This window comes from Lepisosteus oculatus, chromosome 16 (genome assembly GCF_040954835.1).
Source record: "Lepisosteus oculatus isolate fLepOcu1 chromosome 16, fLepOcu1.hap2, whole genome shotgun sequence".
NCBI lineage: Eukaryota > Metazoa > Chordata > Actinopteri > Semionotiformes > Lepisosteidae > Lepisosteus > Lepisosteus oculatus.
In genome coordinates, this window is record NC_090711.1 from 20570147 (window position 1) to 20584376 (window position 14230).

Consider the following 14230-nt stretch of genomic DNA (forward strand, 5'->3'; position numbering starts at 1 on the left):
CAAAAGACCTATAGCCGTGGTCAGGCCACGTACTACAAGATCTTAGGCCAAAAGGCCGAGAAGCGATGCCCCTAAAGGCAGGGACTGACGCACGGGCGTTCCGCTGGCCCACAGTGGTGCAGGCCAACTCTTCTGGAGCCCGGGACCCGCGCAGCTGCCGGCCTCCCTGCAGCCAGAGGCCTGCCGCCGGACTCTGCTCCCCCTCTCTCTTGCCTGCCTGCCTGCCTGCCTGCCTTTCTGCCAGTCCCGGCCGGGGGCCCTGCTCTTTGATCTTCTGTCAACGGCCCGACAACGACTGCAACAGCGGGGGGCACCCGCCGGCCAGCCTCCTTAGCTTAGGCCCCTCCCACCGGCAGCAGCTGTGCCGAGCGAGCTGCAAGCAAAAGCCGAGCGCCAGCACCTGCATGCAGAGGCAAGGGGCAGCTCTCTCTCGGGAGTGACGGGGACACAGGCGCGCACACACACACGCCTGCCTGCCTGCTGAAAGAAAGAAAAGGTGTATATACTAAGTTTTTTGGAGGGAAAACGCCTGGCTGTCGGAAGGAGGCCGCCTGCAAGGACATGCACAGGCACACAGGCGCCCACCTGCCTCCCTGGAAAAAGGATGAAAAAACTAGACTTTTGGAGGGAAAACGCTCGGGAGCCAAAAAGGGGGCCGGCCTGCTTGCCAAGAAAGTCGAGACGTGGGAAAGCGCGCAGAGGGAGGATGGGAACGGAGACGGAGACGGGAGAAGAAGGAGCTCCAGTCTACCTCGCTTGCTTGCTGGCTGCCTGGTTACGTCTGTCTTTTTACCGCTGAGAGAAGATAGTGCACCGTTCCCAGAGGCGCTGCAATACTGGGCCGATGCGTGGAGAGGACAGAGCAAGCTCCTGATCCAGCTCCCTGTTCTAAAAATCCGTTTAATATGTGGTCCCCCGATGGGGGACGTATCAGATATTAAACTGATAAGAACAGATTTTTTTTATTTTAATATAAAACTAATCAATAATCACACCACACTCTCACAACCCTACACCTAATTCAGATCCCTAACATAAACAGATCCTTCCATCGTTCTTTTGCCGCCGTGAATCCCCACTTCCGCACTTCCCACTTCACTCTGTTCCCTATGTCATTCCTCACCCGCCACACCACAGCACACACTGATCCATGCACACCATGCTTCACCAGTTCATTCCTGTTTTGCCACACATACGCTTTAACTAAACTAATCAGCAGCCACACCAAAAACCTCTCATTCTGTTTCCTAACTCCCGCCACCCCCTTTAATACCATTGCATAAGTTAACCTTTCTGTAGTGTAAAACGAAGACATCCATCGTGTACACTGCCCCCACACCTGTTGCACAAATGCACACTCCCAAAATGCGTGCCTCACCGTCTCCTCCTTGTGGCACTATTGCCGAGGACAATTCTTCTGCTTTGTTAAGCCTTGTCTGTACAACTTCTCCCTCACAGCCAATCTGTCCCACACACACAACCAATTTAGATCACAGAATCTATTATCCAAAGGCTTTGCCTGTGTACGTGCCCAAACCTCTCGAGGCACCCCCGTTACCGCAGGCCTACTGTCTTTTCTCAGCATCGATACATCAGTCTGTGATCCAAAGAGGTGAGATCCGCCTTCACCATCAGGTGCACTTTCAGTGCAATGGTAACTTCTCGGCCTTAGGTGTTGAGTTCGTCCATTTCACCAATTGCCTCATAGCGTGAGAGAACCTCAGCCTAACAAAGAAAAAACAAACCAGGTCTCCGTGCAACATCAAACAGCGACTAGCAACAAAAACAGTCCAGCTTCAGGGGAAGATCCAGAACCCCTCTTCCCCCTTCTTCAATCGGCCTGTACATGTCTGTTCATCTCATATATTCATACTTTCCACCCCATACAAAGGTGAACACAGCACGAACCAGCCCTTTTCGCATTCTCGCCGGCAGGGGGTAGACCACCGTCAGATGAATCAACAAAGGCATGACCTCCGAGAAAGGATAGAGATCTATGTTGCCACAGCCACAACTTTTGTGTCACCTTCCTCATCTTCTCCATCCAGTTAAGGCGAGCAGCAACTTCAGGGTGAAACAGAACTCCCAAGATCTTGATAGGTTCCTGCACCACTGTCAAACCACCAAAGGTATCGCTCCTGTCTCGCCAAGTACCCCAGTATTTAATAGAACTCTTGTTCCTATTTAACGTAGCTCCTAATCCATCTTCAAATTCTTGAGCTATACTGAGCACCCTGGCCAAGCTGTCTTCAGAGCTCAAAAACAGTATTATCGTTAGCATAGGCTATCACCTTAACCTGCCTTCCCTTACTTCCTGGAACTATAACACCTCCTACTTGCCGATCTTCCAGTATCCGGTCCAGGAAAGGCTCTATGTACAGGACATAAAGCAAGGGAGACAGAGGGCACCCTTGCCGTACACCACATGTAACGGGGATTCCACCCTCTACCCATCCATTGATGCTAACACGTGTTTCCACTGACCTATACAGGGTGCGGATCCACTCAATAAACCTAGTGCTCACCCCCATTCTCGCCAGGATCTCCCACAAAGCCCAGTGATGGACTCTATCAAAGGCCTTGTTTTGGTCCAAGTTCACAAGCATCAAAGGCAGTCTTCTATCACTCACCCATTCGGTGATGTCTCGTACCAGCAGCAAATTCCAGTCCATCCTCCTTCCAGCCACTGCACAGCCTGGTCTTCCCGCACCAGGTACGCCATGATGTTCCTCAGTCTCCTGCTCAAAACTCTGGCAAGAATCTTGTAATCAGTGCACAATAACTGTAGGGGTCTCCAATTATCGAGATTGGCCTTGTCACCCTTCTTATAGATCAGGGTCAATATGCCTGTCTTCATTGAGGGGCCCAGCTCGATAAGCTCTAAAATCTCCATAAAAACCCTCAACAAAATAGGCTCCAACAGCTCCCAGAAAACAATATAAAACTCAACGGGCAAACCGTCAACACCAGGAACGGTACCCTTCCGCAATCCTAACATAGCCTCCTTTATTTCCTTAGATGAGAAAGGACAGTCCAGATCTTTGTCTTCCATGCACCTGCTCATCCACCTTCTTCTCAGTGAAGAGAGCCTTGTAATAGTCTGATGCACATTCTATCATACCAGCAGTATCTTCAGTTACCTCCCTGTCCCTCCTAACGAGTTTCTCTATATAGAGTTTATCCTGTTGTTCTTTTATTCGGCTAAAAAACTGTGCTGAGCACTACTCGTCTTTCTCTAGCTGGGTGCACCTCAGACGGAACAAGTAATCTTTAGCCCGCAACAACCATTTCTCCCTCAACAGTGCACGTACTCTAGTAGAGGCCCTCAGATCACAATCCCCGCTCCGATTAGCCTCCATATAAATCCGGTCTAGCTCATTCTGAAGCCTGGTTAGTTCCTCCTGCTCTGCTTGTCATCGGGCCACACAATTATCTATGGTCACCTTAGCGATGACCCTCTTGCAGTTCTCCCACTACCCAACTGCCGACTTAAACCTCCCTCCTATTCCTAAAAGATGTCCTAGAAAGTGTGCAATCCTAACTTGGTACTCTCTGTTGTCTAAAACTGTTTTGTTTAGTTTCCAATACCCTGCTTGAAGGCCATTTTCCTTAACTTTAAAGGTCAGTACCAGCAAAGCATGGTCAGAAAACCATGAAGGTATTACTGTTCTATCCAGGATCTCCAACCTCAAACCATGAAGGATGTAATCCAGACGCCTTTCCATACCTCGTCGATTGTCCCGTATGTAATGTTTAAATCCGTGAAACCCATCTTTTAGTTTAAACCCCCTAATGATCTCTAAGAGTGAGCTAGCCCCACCACCCTGTTTCCACCAAATCGATATTAAAATCACCTCCCACCACCAATCCTCTGTTGGTATAAAGAACAGGCTCTAAATCTTTCAAAAATTCGCTCTGCAGCCTTCTATCTGCAGGCACATACAAACCCACCAGTCTTAGAGCCATGTCTCTCCATCTGCCGTCAACCACCAAAAGTCTGCCAGGGACGATTCTGGTTTCATGCACGACAAAATCAGGGGAGCCACAAAGGAGACCTATACCTGATGAATGGACCCCTCCTACACTCCACCACGATCTTCCTTTTTCCCAATCTTTCTGAAATAAATCAACATCCCTGTGCCCTGCCAAGTGCACCTCTTGAAGAAAACAAAAATCAGTCTTTCTCTCAGCTATCTCTGAAAAGACAGTCAATCTCTTTTCTCTATTTTTCAACCCCCGCACATTTATAGTTGCAATAGTAAGTGTCATGGCAGGCCAACAGAGCTCTCACTGTCCATTTCATCCGAAGCAGACGACGAGGGGCTGATGGACCCGAAGTCACACCCAGGACTACCAGCCTTCTCCAGCCCTTGGTAGGCGGCCCTAACCATCCTCCTGCTCCATCTCCTCTTCCGACCTTCCCGGCGTGACTGGTAGACACATAGCGATAGGGCTCTCATCTTCCCCAGGCCTATTTAATACTGAACACATGCCATATGACTGTGATGGCCTCACCTGCTGCCCCGGTGGCAAGGAACCTTCTGTCCCTTCGAAGTCTGCTAGATCTTCCGGATCTAGCTTCGGATCTTCAGAGGGGTCAGTCTCGTCAGGATTGCTGCCTCCACTGTCCTCTCCTGATGGTGCCCCTTCTTTTATTTTAAGCTTCTTGCCTTCCGTGATGGCAGGTTTCTCACTTTCCACCCGCTGTCTTTTGGGGTGAGCTTTCTCTCTATTCATATCTACATACTCATCATCCAGATGCCCCTCAATTGTACCAGCCTGTTCCATTCTACCAGGTCTCTCCTCAATCACCTCCAGTTGCCCCTCTACCTGCACCTCCACATGCTCTTCTTGCGGCTCCTCCAACAATCCTGCTGAAGGTGCACCTTGAGATGTCTCTTTCTCCTTATCCTCCATATTCTTAGACTGTCCTTCACCTCCTCTCGCATCCTGGGTCACCATGCCCTTTCTACAGTTCTTTCTTCTAAGCTTTCATGCCTCGCCACGCCCCAGCTCCCATCCAGAAACGTTTACCTCTTCCACCTCTGACTCCCCATCTACCACTATCTCCAAAGCCGGGCCCTTCTTTGCAGCCACATATGTCAGATCCCTATTCAGGCAAGCATTATATAGGTGATCATCCTCCCCGCACAACGAACAGACCTTTTTCCTGCAGCTCCTCTTAGTATGTTCCTCCTCACCACATCTTGTGCACCCAGTAGTTTTACAATCCGTTTCCAGATGACCTACCTCATGACATTTCCGGCAAAAAGGGGGCTGATTGCTATAATATATATAGCCCCGACTTGCCCCTAGAGCAAACAATGCCGGTTGGTGTGAGTAGCCCCATTCATAATTCCTGTTAGCTTTCAGAGTCACCTGGTACTGCCTCTTCCCTGTCCAATAACTGTGTTTATCATTTATCCTTTTGAGTCTCTCTACCGACTCGGTGTGCATTTCCAAGAAAGCCGTGACATTATCATCAGTGACATACGGATCGTACATATGCACAATTATCCAGCGAGTATTGTCTGAAGCCAAACCGATACATTCAAAAGCATTCATCCATTCATTATCCTGTTTTTCCACGCATTCTTCCGAAACTTTCTTATATGTCTTCTCATCTACAAACGAAACATCGAAATACTTCTCCATCCAATTTTCTTGCACACACTGAACTTCATAGTTTCATACCTTCAAAACCAACATCAGAATCCGTTCCACAAACAAATCCCGACCTGTCATGTCGAAGTCTGCCTTCCAGTAAAAGCGAATCGGCCACTTGAGGCCTGGCTCTTTTCTCGGCCTCCCGGAGGAGGCCGGCGCCCCGGCCATTCAGAAGACGACCCGGCCCAGGGGCCGCCGCCGCTCTCCGCTCCTTCCGCTCCCTCCGCTCCAGCCACAAGAATCCGCTCCGCCACCAAATCCGCTCCAAATCCTCTCTTGGCTGACGTTCTCCAATCTTCAAAAAAAAAGGGGGTATAGCTGCACTCCTCTTTGCTCTCCAGCCGCTCCTCCATTGCCCTGCTCGTCCTCTCACAAAAGACCTATAGCCGTGGTCAGGCCACGTACTACAAGATCTTAGGCCAAAAGGCCGAGAAGCGATGCCCCTAAAGGCGCGGACTGACACACCGGCGTTCTGCTGGCGCACAGTGGCGCAGGTCGACTTCTCTGGAGCCTGGGACCCGCGCAGCTGCCGGCCTCCCTGCAGCCAGAGGCCTGCCGCTGGACTCTGCTCCCCCTCTCTTTTGCCTGCCTGCCTTCCTGCCAGTCCCGGGCGGGGGCCCTGCTCATTGATCTTCTGTCAACGGCCCGACAACAACCACAGCTGCGGGGGGCGCAAGCCGGCCAGCCTCCTTAGATTAGGCCCTTCCCACCGGCAGCAGCTGTGCCGAGCGAGCTGCAAGTGAAAGCGGACCGTCGGCACCTGCGGGCAGAGGCAAGGAGCAGCTCTCCCTCTCGGGAGGGACGGGGACACACGTGCGTGCACACACGCCTGCCTGCCTGCCCAAAAAAAGAAAGAAAGGTGTATATACTAAGTTTTTTGTAGGGAAAACGCCCGGCTGTCGAAAGGGGCCCGCCTGCAAGGACGGACACACACACACACAAGCCATGGCTGCCTGCCTGGAAAAATTGCAAAGTTTTTTGGAGGGAAAACGCACGGGAGCCGAAAAGAGGGCCAGCCTGCTTGCCGAGAAAGTCGAGATGCGGGAAAGTGGAAAGATGGAGGACGGGAACGGAGACGGAGACAGGGAGGAGGAGAGAGAAACACCCAGACACTCATACGGACAAGAGACAAGACCGGAGAAGTAGGAGCTCCAGTCCACCTCGCTTGCTTGCTACGTCTGTCTTTTCACTGCTGAGAGAAGGTGGTGCACCGTTCCTGGAGGCGCTGCAATACCGGGCCGATGCGTGGAGAGGACGGAGCAAGCTCCTGATCCAGCTCCCTGTTCCAAAAATCCATTTAATATGTGGTCCCCCGATTTTTTTTAATTATAAAATTACAAAACACAATCAACAACATCAACACCAATGCGATATCATGCCAGCGAAAATAACCCCTTCCACCTCTCCTTAGCCGCAGTGAAACCCCACCTCAGGGTGTCCCATTTCACTCAGCAAGATATATCATGTTTTACTTTATATACAACAGCAAATGGTGCTCCGCTTACTCCATGCTCCGTGAGGTCCTTGCGGGAGGCCCAAAGATGATATTTTACAAGGCTGATTAGAAACCATAACAGAAAACTCAGTCCCCATCTGCGTGTTTTTGGAATCCCGCGCAGTATCACTTGGCTTGTTACAGTAAAATCAGATTTCACCCTTGTCAAGACTCCCCCCCAGACCCTCTGTGCAAACTCACAGTCCCAAAACACATGTTGAATAGTTTCAATCTCCCTAGTCAGAACGAGGACATTTATCCCTTCTAGAGAGGCTATGGCGATGTAGCGTCTCTCTGACTGGGAGCCTCTTCCACAAAATGAGCCAATTCAGATCCTTCAATTTGTTTTCTAGTCCCACAGGTTGGTTCTGTCTCCACACCTCCTCTGTAATGCCTACTATAGCTGTTTCCTCTCTGGCTGTTGCTAGTTGATACAATGCTTTGTGATTCAAGGACACAAACCCTTCTTTAGCACCAGGGTGCTTCTTTAACCACTGCACTGCATGTCTATAGTGCCACAGTAATTTCTCAGCTTTGGGTGTCGTGTTTGTCCAGACCACCAAGTGCTTCACTACAGGTGAAAACCATAGATGGATAAAGTAAACGCACAGGTGGTCCGGACTTTCATGCAGAAGCTTACACAACCCCGAGACAAACAAAGAGCCCAATTTTACAGGCAAATCAGGTACCACTCTGCCCCCCTCTTCCACCGGCCTGCACATGTCCACCCGCTTAATGTATTCTTACCTTCCGCCCCAGATGAAATGGAAGATAGCCCTCACCAGGTCTCTATGAAACCTGGGAGGCAGCGGGAACTCTCAGGCCAGGTGGAGGAGCAACGGCAGTATATCCACTTGCACCACCAGGACTTTCCCTATATATGTCAAGGGTCTGCTCTGCCACAACCCCAGTTTTTGATTGACTTTAAAAAGTTTGTTCTCCCAGTTAATTATGGCAGAGCCACTGGACAGGAAACTAACACCCAAGATCTTAATGGGACCTTATTCTAAAGTGAGGCCTCCGACCACATCTTGTCTGTCTTTCCATTTACCAATGTATTTTACAGTGCACTTACTTTTGTTGAGTAGTGCACCTGTACCAGCCGTTATCTTATCCGCTATCTGCAGTACTTGAAGAAGGCTCCTGTCTGTGGTAAGGAGCAGCGTTACATCATCAGCAAAGGCGACAATTTTTGCTTGTGTCCCGCCACTGCCTGGAACTATCACACCTTCCACCCAGGGGTCGCTCTGGATCTGTTGCAGAAAAGGCTCCAAGTATAGAACGCAGAGTAAAGGGGACAGGGGTCACCCCTGCCTCACACCACAACTAACCACAAACCCTGTCCCCAACCTTCCATTTACACAGACCCTGGAAATGACCCTGGTGTATAGGATCTTAACCCATCGAATGAAGGCTCCGCTAACTCCTAACCTTTTAAGAACCTCCCACAGGAAGGGGTGATGGACCCTATCAAAGGCTTTGCTTTGATCCAAATTTACAAGCATGAGCTCTAGACCCCTCTCCTCTACCCATTCGATGGTATCTCTTACTAACTGGAGATTCCAAACCAGTTTCCTGCCTTCAACGCTACATGTCTGATCCCTGCAGACTAAATCAGGCATCACTTTCCTCAGCCACCTGCTCAACACCCTGGCCAAGATCTTATAATTGGTGCAGAGCAGTTGTATCGGCCTCCAGTTTTCCAGATCTTCCTTAATCCCTTTTTTTAAACCAAAGTTAGGACTCCAGTTTTCATGGTCCACACAAGTTCCCCCAACACCAGGATCTCATTAAAAACGTCAAGAAGCATAGGCTTCTAGTAGTACTCCCTCATCTCCGGATGGCTTAGGTCTGAGCCTGACTGTATACTTCCTCCTCCCAGTCCAGACTCCCACCGGATCTACCTCTTTAACTCCGGCCCCTTGTATGTCTACAAATCTTGTCAGGAACATCACAATGTCTCGTTCCGGTAGCAGCGTGTTAAACATATGTATGGTGAGAGTTCGCAGTTCTCTTGCAAAGAGAGGCTCTATCCAAAAATCCTTCAGCGAAACAAAGTCTTTCCCAAATTGGGCCTTCTGCCACACCTTCTCACACAGTTTGTCAGACTCCATCGTTAAATCAAAGATTTCTTTAGTCCCAAAATCCTGCAGTCCCTGTTCATCCAGTTAGCTTTGTCTTCTGCCTTCTTTACTACAAAGTGCACTGTGCGCCGCATCTGTCCCTCACGGGACAGAGGGTGCCCAGCCGCCGAGTCGCGGGTCCACTCACCCATCGCCGCCGTTGCCGCTGTTCTCCCCCTGGGCTCAACCCAGAGCGACTACCCGTGGTAGCTGAGGATCCTCGGCCTCCTTCCTCCTCCAGTGGGTTGCTCCTCCTTCTTCCGGTTGGCTCTCCTTCTCCTTCCTCGCCGTCACCGCAGTCGTCGTCGTCTTCTCCTACGTCGTCTTCTCTTCCGCTGACCCAGTCCTCTAGCCGCGGCCATGCCACGTACTGTCAAATCTGAGCCAAAAGGCAGAGAAGGAATTTTTTTTGTTTGTTTTTTATTACAAAGTACAAAAATTCAACACAAATCCGTCACCCTAGTGCATCAATTTACAGTGTTAAAGCGATCAAACCCTTCTACCTTTCTTTTGCAGCTGAGAAACCCCAGCGCAAGACATCCCTTTTCAACCTCCCACCAATATCAGACCTGATCCTTCCCACTACCTCACTGCTTGAGGTTAACACCCCACGTTTAACTATTTCATCTCTAGATGACCAAATCTGGAACTTAATTACACTGATCAAAAGCCAGAAAAGAAAATTCGCGTTCCATTTCTTCATCCCAGATACCCCCCTCATAACCAACTTGTAGGTCAGAACAAATTCATTTGTAGTTAAAAAGCACAAAGAAGCACTCTGAGTCCATACTTCCTTGGAAAAATAACAATCCCAAAGTGCGTGCCTTATAGATTCTTCTTCTGAGCAATTAAACCTGGGACATAGGGGCTGCCTTGAGAGGCCATGCCTGCACAAGGTTTGATGCACCGCCAACCTTTCCCAAAGCCCAAGCCAAGTTAAATCGGAAAGCCGATTGTCAAGGCCACGAGGTTGAGTCCTTGCCCATATCTCTTGAGAAATCCCCAACACCGCCTGGCCCTCCTTCTTCCCAATTAAAGCATACATACGGCGATGGTCTAGAGCAATTGCCCCACTCTTTACTTCTGAATGCATCTTAACCCAACTCGCAGCATGTCTATAATGCCCCGGGAGCCTTTCTGCTTTAGGTGTGGTATTAGACCACTCCACGAGATGTCTCATCTTCTGGGCAAACCATAAAATTACAAAAAACCTGCATGGATGGGGTACAGACGTATGCAGCAATATGCAAAGGCAAGTAACGAACAGACAGTCAAGCTTCAGAGGTATGTCAGGGACATCTCTGCCGCCTTCCTCAACTGCTCTGTACATATCAACCCTTTTCACATATTCATACCTCCTGCCCCACATAAACTTAAACACAGCTCTCACCACAGTTCCTCGAAAGCTTGCCGGCAGAGGAAGAATCTCTGCCAGATACAACAACAAGGGTAAAATGTCGACCTTTAAAACCAAAACTTTCCCTTTGAAGGAAAGAGACCTCTGGCTCCACTGACCGAGCTTCTGATTCATTTTCCCCAGGCGCTGCTCCCAATTCAGTGTTGCAGAGTTCCCGGAGTCGAACCAAACCCCCAGTATCTTCACTGGCCCATCAACCACCAGGAGACCTCCCATCTCCTGTCTCTGGTCCGTCCAGACACCGAAGAGCTTGATGGTACTCTTGTTAGTGTTTAACCGGGCCCCTGTTCCTGCCGCAAAATCTTGAACAATAGATAAAACCCTGTACAAACATCAGTCAGAGGTTAAAAATAAAGAAACATCATCAGCATAGGCTGCAACTTTTATGTGCAGCCCATTGCTCCCAGGTACCAGGATCCCTTCTATTCCTGGTATCTTCTATTCCTGGTATCTTCCTCAAAAGGGGTTCGATAAATAAAACATATAACATGGGGGACAGGGGGCAGCCCTGTCTCACCCCACACTGGACCACCAGGTTCTCCCCCAGTCTGCCATTCATACAAACCTGGGAAGTCGCTCCCTTACAGAACGTCTGCAACCAACTCACAAAGATTTTTCCACAGCCCATCCTACTCAACACTTCCCATAGAAACCCGTGATGGACCCTATCGAAGGCCTTGTTTTGGTCAAGATTAACTAACATAAGGGAGAGGCCTCTGTCCTGCACCCACTCCACCACGTCTCTAATTAACGACAAATCCCATCTGATTTTCCGGCCTTCTACCCCGCATGTCTGATCTACCCCCAGAAGGGTCCCCATCACTGTTCGCAGTCGTCTACCCAAAACCCAGGCTAATATCTTATAATCTGCGCATAATAATTGGATTGGTCTCCAGTTTTCGAGATCCTTTCTGTCACCCTTCTTGTATATTAAGGTAATAATACCCGTCTTCATAGAGCAACCTAAACCTTTACCACTGAGTGCCTCTTTAAAAACTTCCAATAGCAGTGGCTCTAACGAAACCCAGAAAACTCCCTAAATTCAATTGGCAACCCATCAGTCCCGGGAACCGCTTTAATCCCAACATTGCTTCTCGCAACTCCGAAGCATTTATGTCCTTTTCCAGCTCAGTGGTCTCTGACAGAGCCTCAAGGCCTTCTAAAAATTTATTTTTTCCCTTTGACTAACCTCCTTTTCTGAAAATTTCGAGGCGTAGGCCAACATCTCCTTTACATCACACGTAGTTAATCCATCATCTATTTTAAGATCTGAAAAATGGACCTTCTCCTGCCTTGTCCTGACTGAGCCGAAGAAATGAGCTGAGCACTTCTCCTCATTTTCTAAAATAACTCAGCTTAGATGAAAGAGAAAGCTCTTGGCTCTTTATTGCCAAGCCTCCCTTCATCTTGTTCTCAATTCTGCCACTTTTTCCGCACAAAAGAGGCCCCCACGATTAAAATCGACATAGACCATCTCTAGCTCCTTCTGCAGAGCGATCAAAACCTTCCTTTCCTCCCAGCGCCTTCTCTTACAATATTCAATAGATAAACACGCCACTGACTGTTTAAAACTCTCCCACGCCTCCGTTTTAGAAACAAAGGAATATAATTTATTCTTAAAACTGTCTATAAAATCCTAAATTAAAAGACGATACCCTATCTCGTCCAAAATGGACACACTGAGTTTCCAGTAATTTGATTGAAAGCCATAATCTCCTAATTCAAAGGAAGCCGCTAGAACCAAGTGATCAGAAAACCACACAGGAAAAGCTGCTAATTTAACTTGTTTGGCCTTAAGAGAAGAAAAACCATAATCCAATCTCCTGCAGTGACCCCTACTGTTTTGCCAGGTAAAATTCCTAAAACCTCTATTAAAATCCTTAAAGACATCCAAGAGATGAAATTTATCCACCAAATTCTTGAGACTTTGCACTCCCCCACCTTGCAGGTCTGATAAATCAATATTAAAATCCCCCCCATCACAATCTCTCTATTCGTGAAGAGCCAAGGCTCCAGATCTTTTATAAAGGCAGCTTGGAGGGCCCTCTCAGCAGGGGCATAGACACCAATTAAATGCACCCTAACTGACCACCAACTTCCATCTACCACCAGGAGGCGCCCAGGCACAACTGAGGTTATTTCAGTAGCCTGGAACCCCTGGTCTCCACACAAAATACCAACGCCAGACAAGTGGACACCACCCACACACCACCACGAGGCACCCTTCTTCCACTCATCTGTAAATTTCTCTACATCACTTGGACCTTCCAAATGTACCTCCTGCAAAAAGCAGAGGGCTGGGTTTAAATCACTCAAGTAGCTAAACACTGCATGTCTTTTCACATCACTCCTAAGCCCTCGAGCATTACATTAACAAATCTTTTTAAGTCTCATTTACGCAGTTCATATTTATTCCCCAACAAATTCGTGAACAACGTGTCATAACTGGGACTCCCTGCCTCACTTTCCTCACTAGGTGTCTGGAATGACATGGGTGTCATTGGGGAGATGGGCTCAATGTCATAAAATCCCTCAGGGTCTGTAACCCCACTAGGGGCCAGCTTCCTGCCAGTCTCTGAAGTGCCTGCACCAGAGACAATCCAAGTTCTCTCATCCTGACTGTTCTCCACTTCCCCTGTGCCATCAGGCGGGTCAGGGGGTACTCTTTCCTTCTCATGCTCCACCTCAGTCTCCTCTCTCTCTTCACCATCTGAATCCTTCTTCTCCCCCTCAGGCTCTTTGGGCTGTGGGTCCTCTGGGTCCTCACTTAAGTCTTCCCTTTCTTTACCCTCATTGTCCATGCCTTAATAACAGTCCACATCCTCCCTCTCACCACTCATGGAAACATCATTCTCCTCTTCCGAACTATCGGGGTCTGTCAAATCACCACCCTTCTCCGAGTACTCACCCTCCTCCGAGGATGGGGATGCTTCCCCTCTCGATCTCTTTTCTTTTTTTTCCTTCTCCCTGTAACTGTCACCCATTCCCGTCCCAGAGGATTCTCTCCTTCTGGACTCATGAGCATCTCAGCAACCGTTAGGACTTCCAGGGAGGACCCTCGATGACCCGTCGTCTCTTCCCTTCCAGACCTCTGCGGTGCTCACCACAGCCCGAGTCTAGACGTTCCCTCCCCAGGATCCTCCTCTCTCCGACGTCCAGCCACCACCAGGTGAGTTCTATCTTCCTTAGATTTTCCGGAACCATCTACAGGCTCTGTCAGGTGCTCCGCTGCCCTATCCGCCCCTCCATCAGGAGCAGACTCCTGGATCTTCCGGTCATCCTTCTCAAGGATACTGCCCTCCACTGTTTTCTCTTGTCCAGCTGGAGGCACTGTTGGGTAACCCATTCTCTTTTCCCTTCTCTCGGCAGCGACAGCTGGAAAGCTTTGCTCCTTTTTGGGGCACGTCCTATAAGAATGGTCAGAGACCCCGCACAAGTTGCAAACCAAGGCGTTACGGCAAGCAGCGGCCACATGTCCAAGTTCACCACATCTTCTGCAGATGTCAGTGACACAGTCCACAAAGAAAT

The 14230-nt window shown here is 49.2% G+C and overlaps 2 pseudogenes; both read right to left on the bottom strand.

The window, feature by feature from the left end:
- Positions 1–803: 803 nt before the first annotated feature.
- Positions 804–983, bottom strand: LOC138223432 (U2 spliceosomal RNA; annotated as a pseudogene).
- A 5884-nt stretch (positions 984–6867) lies between these two features.
- On the bottom strand, positions 6868–7015 carry LOC138223522 (U2 spliceosomal RNA; annotated as a pseudogene).
- Positions 7016–14230: the final 7215 nt, after the last annotated feature.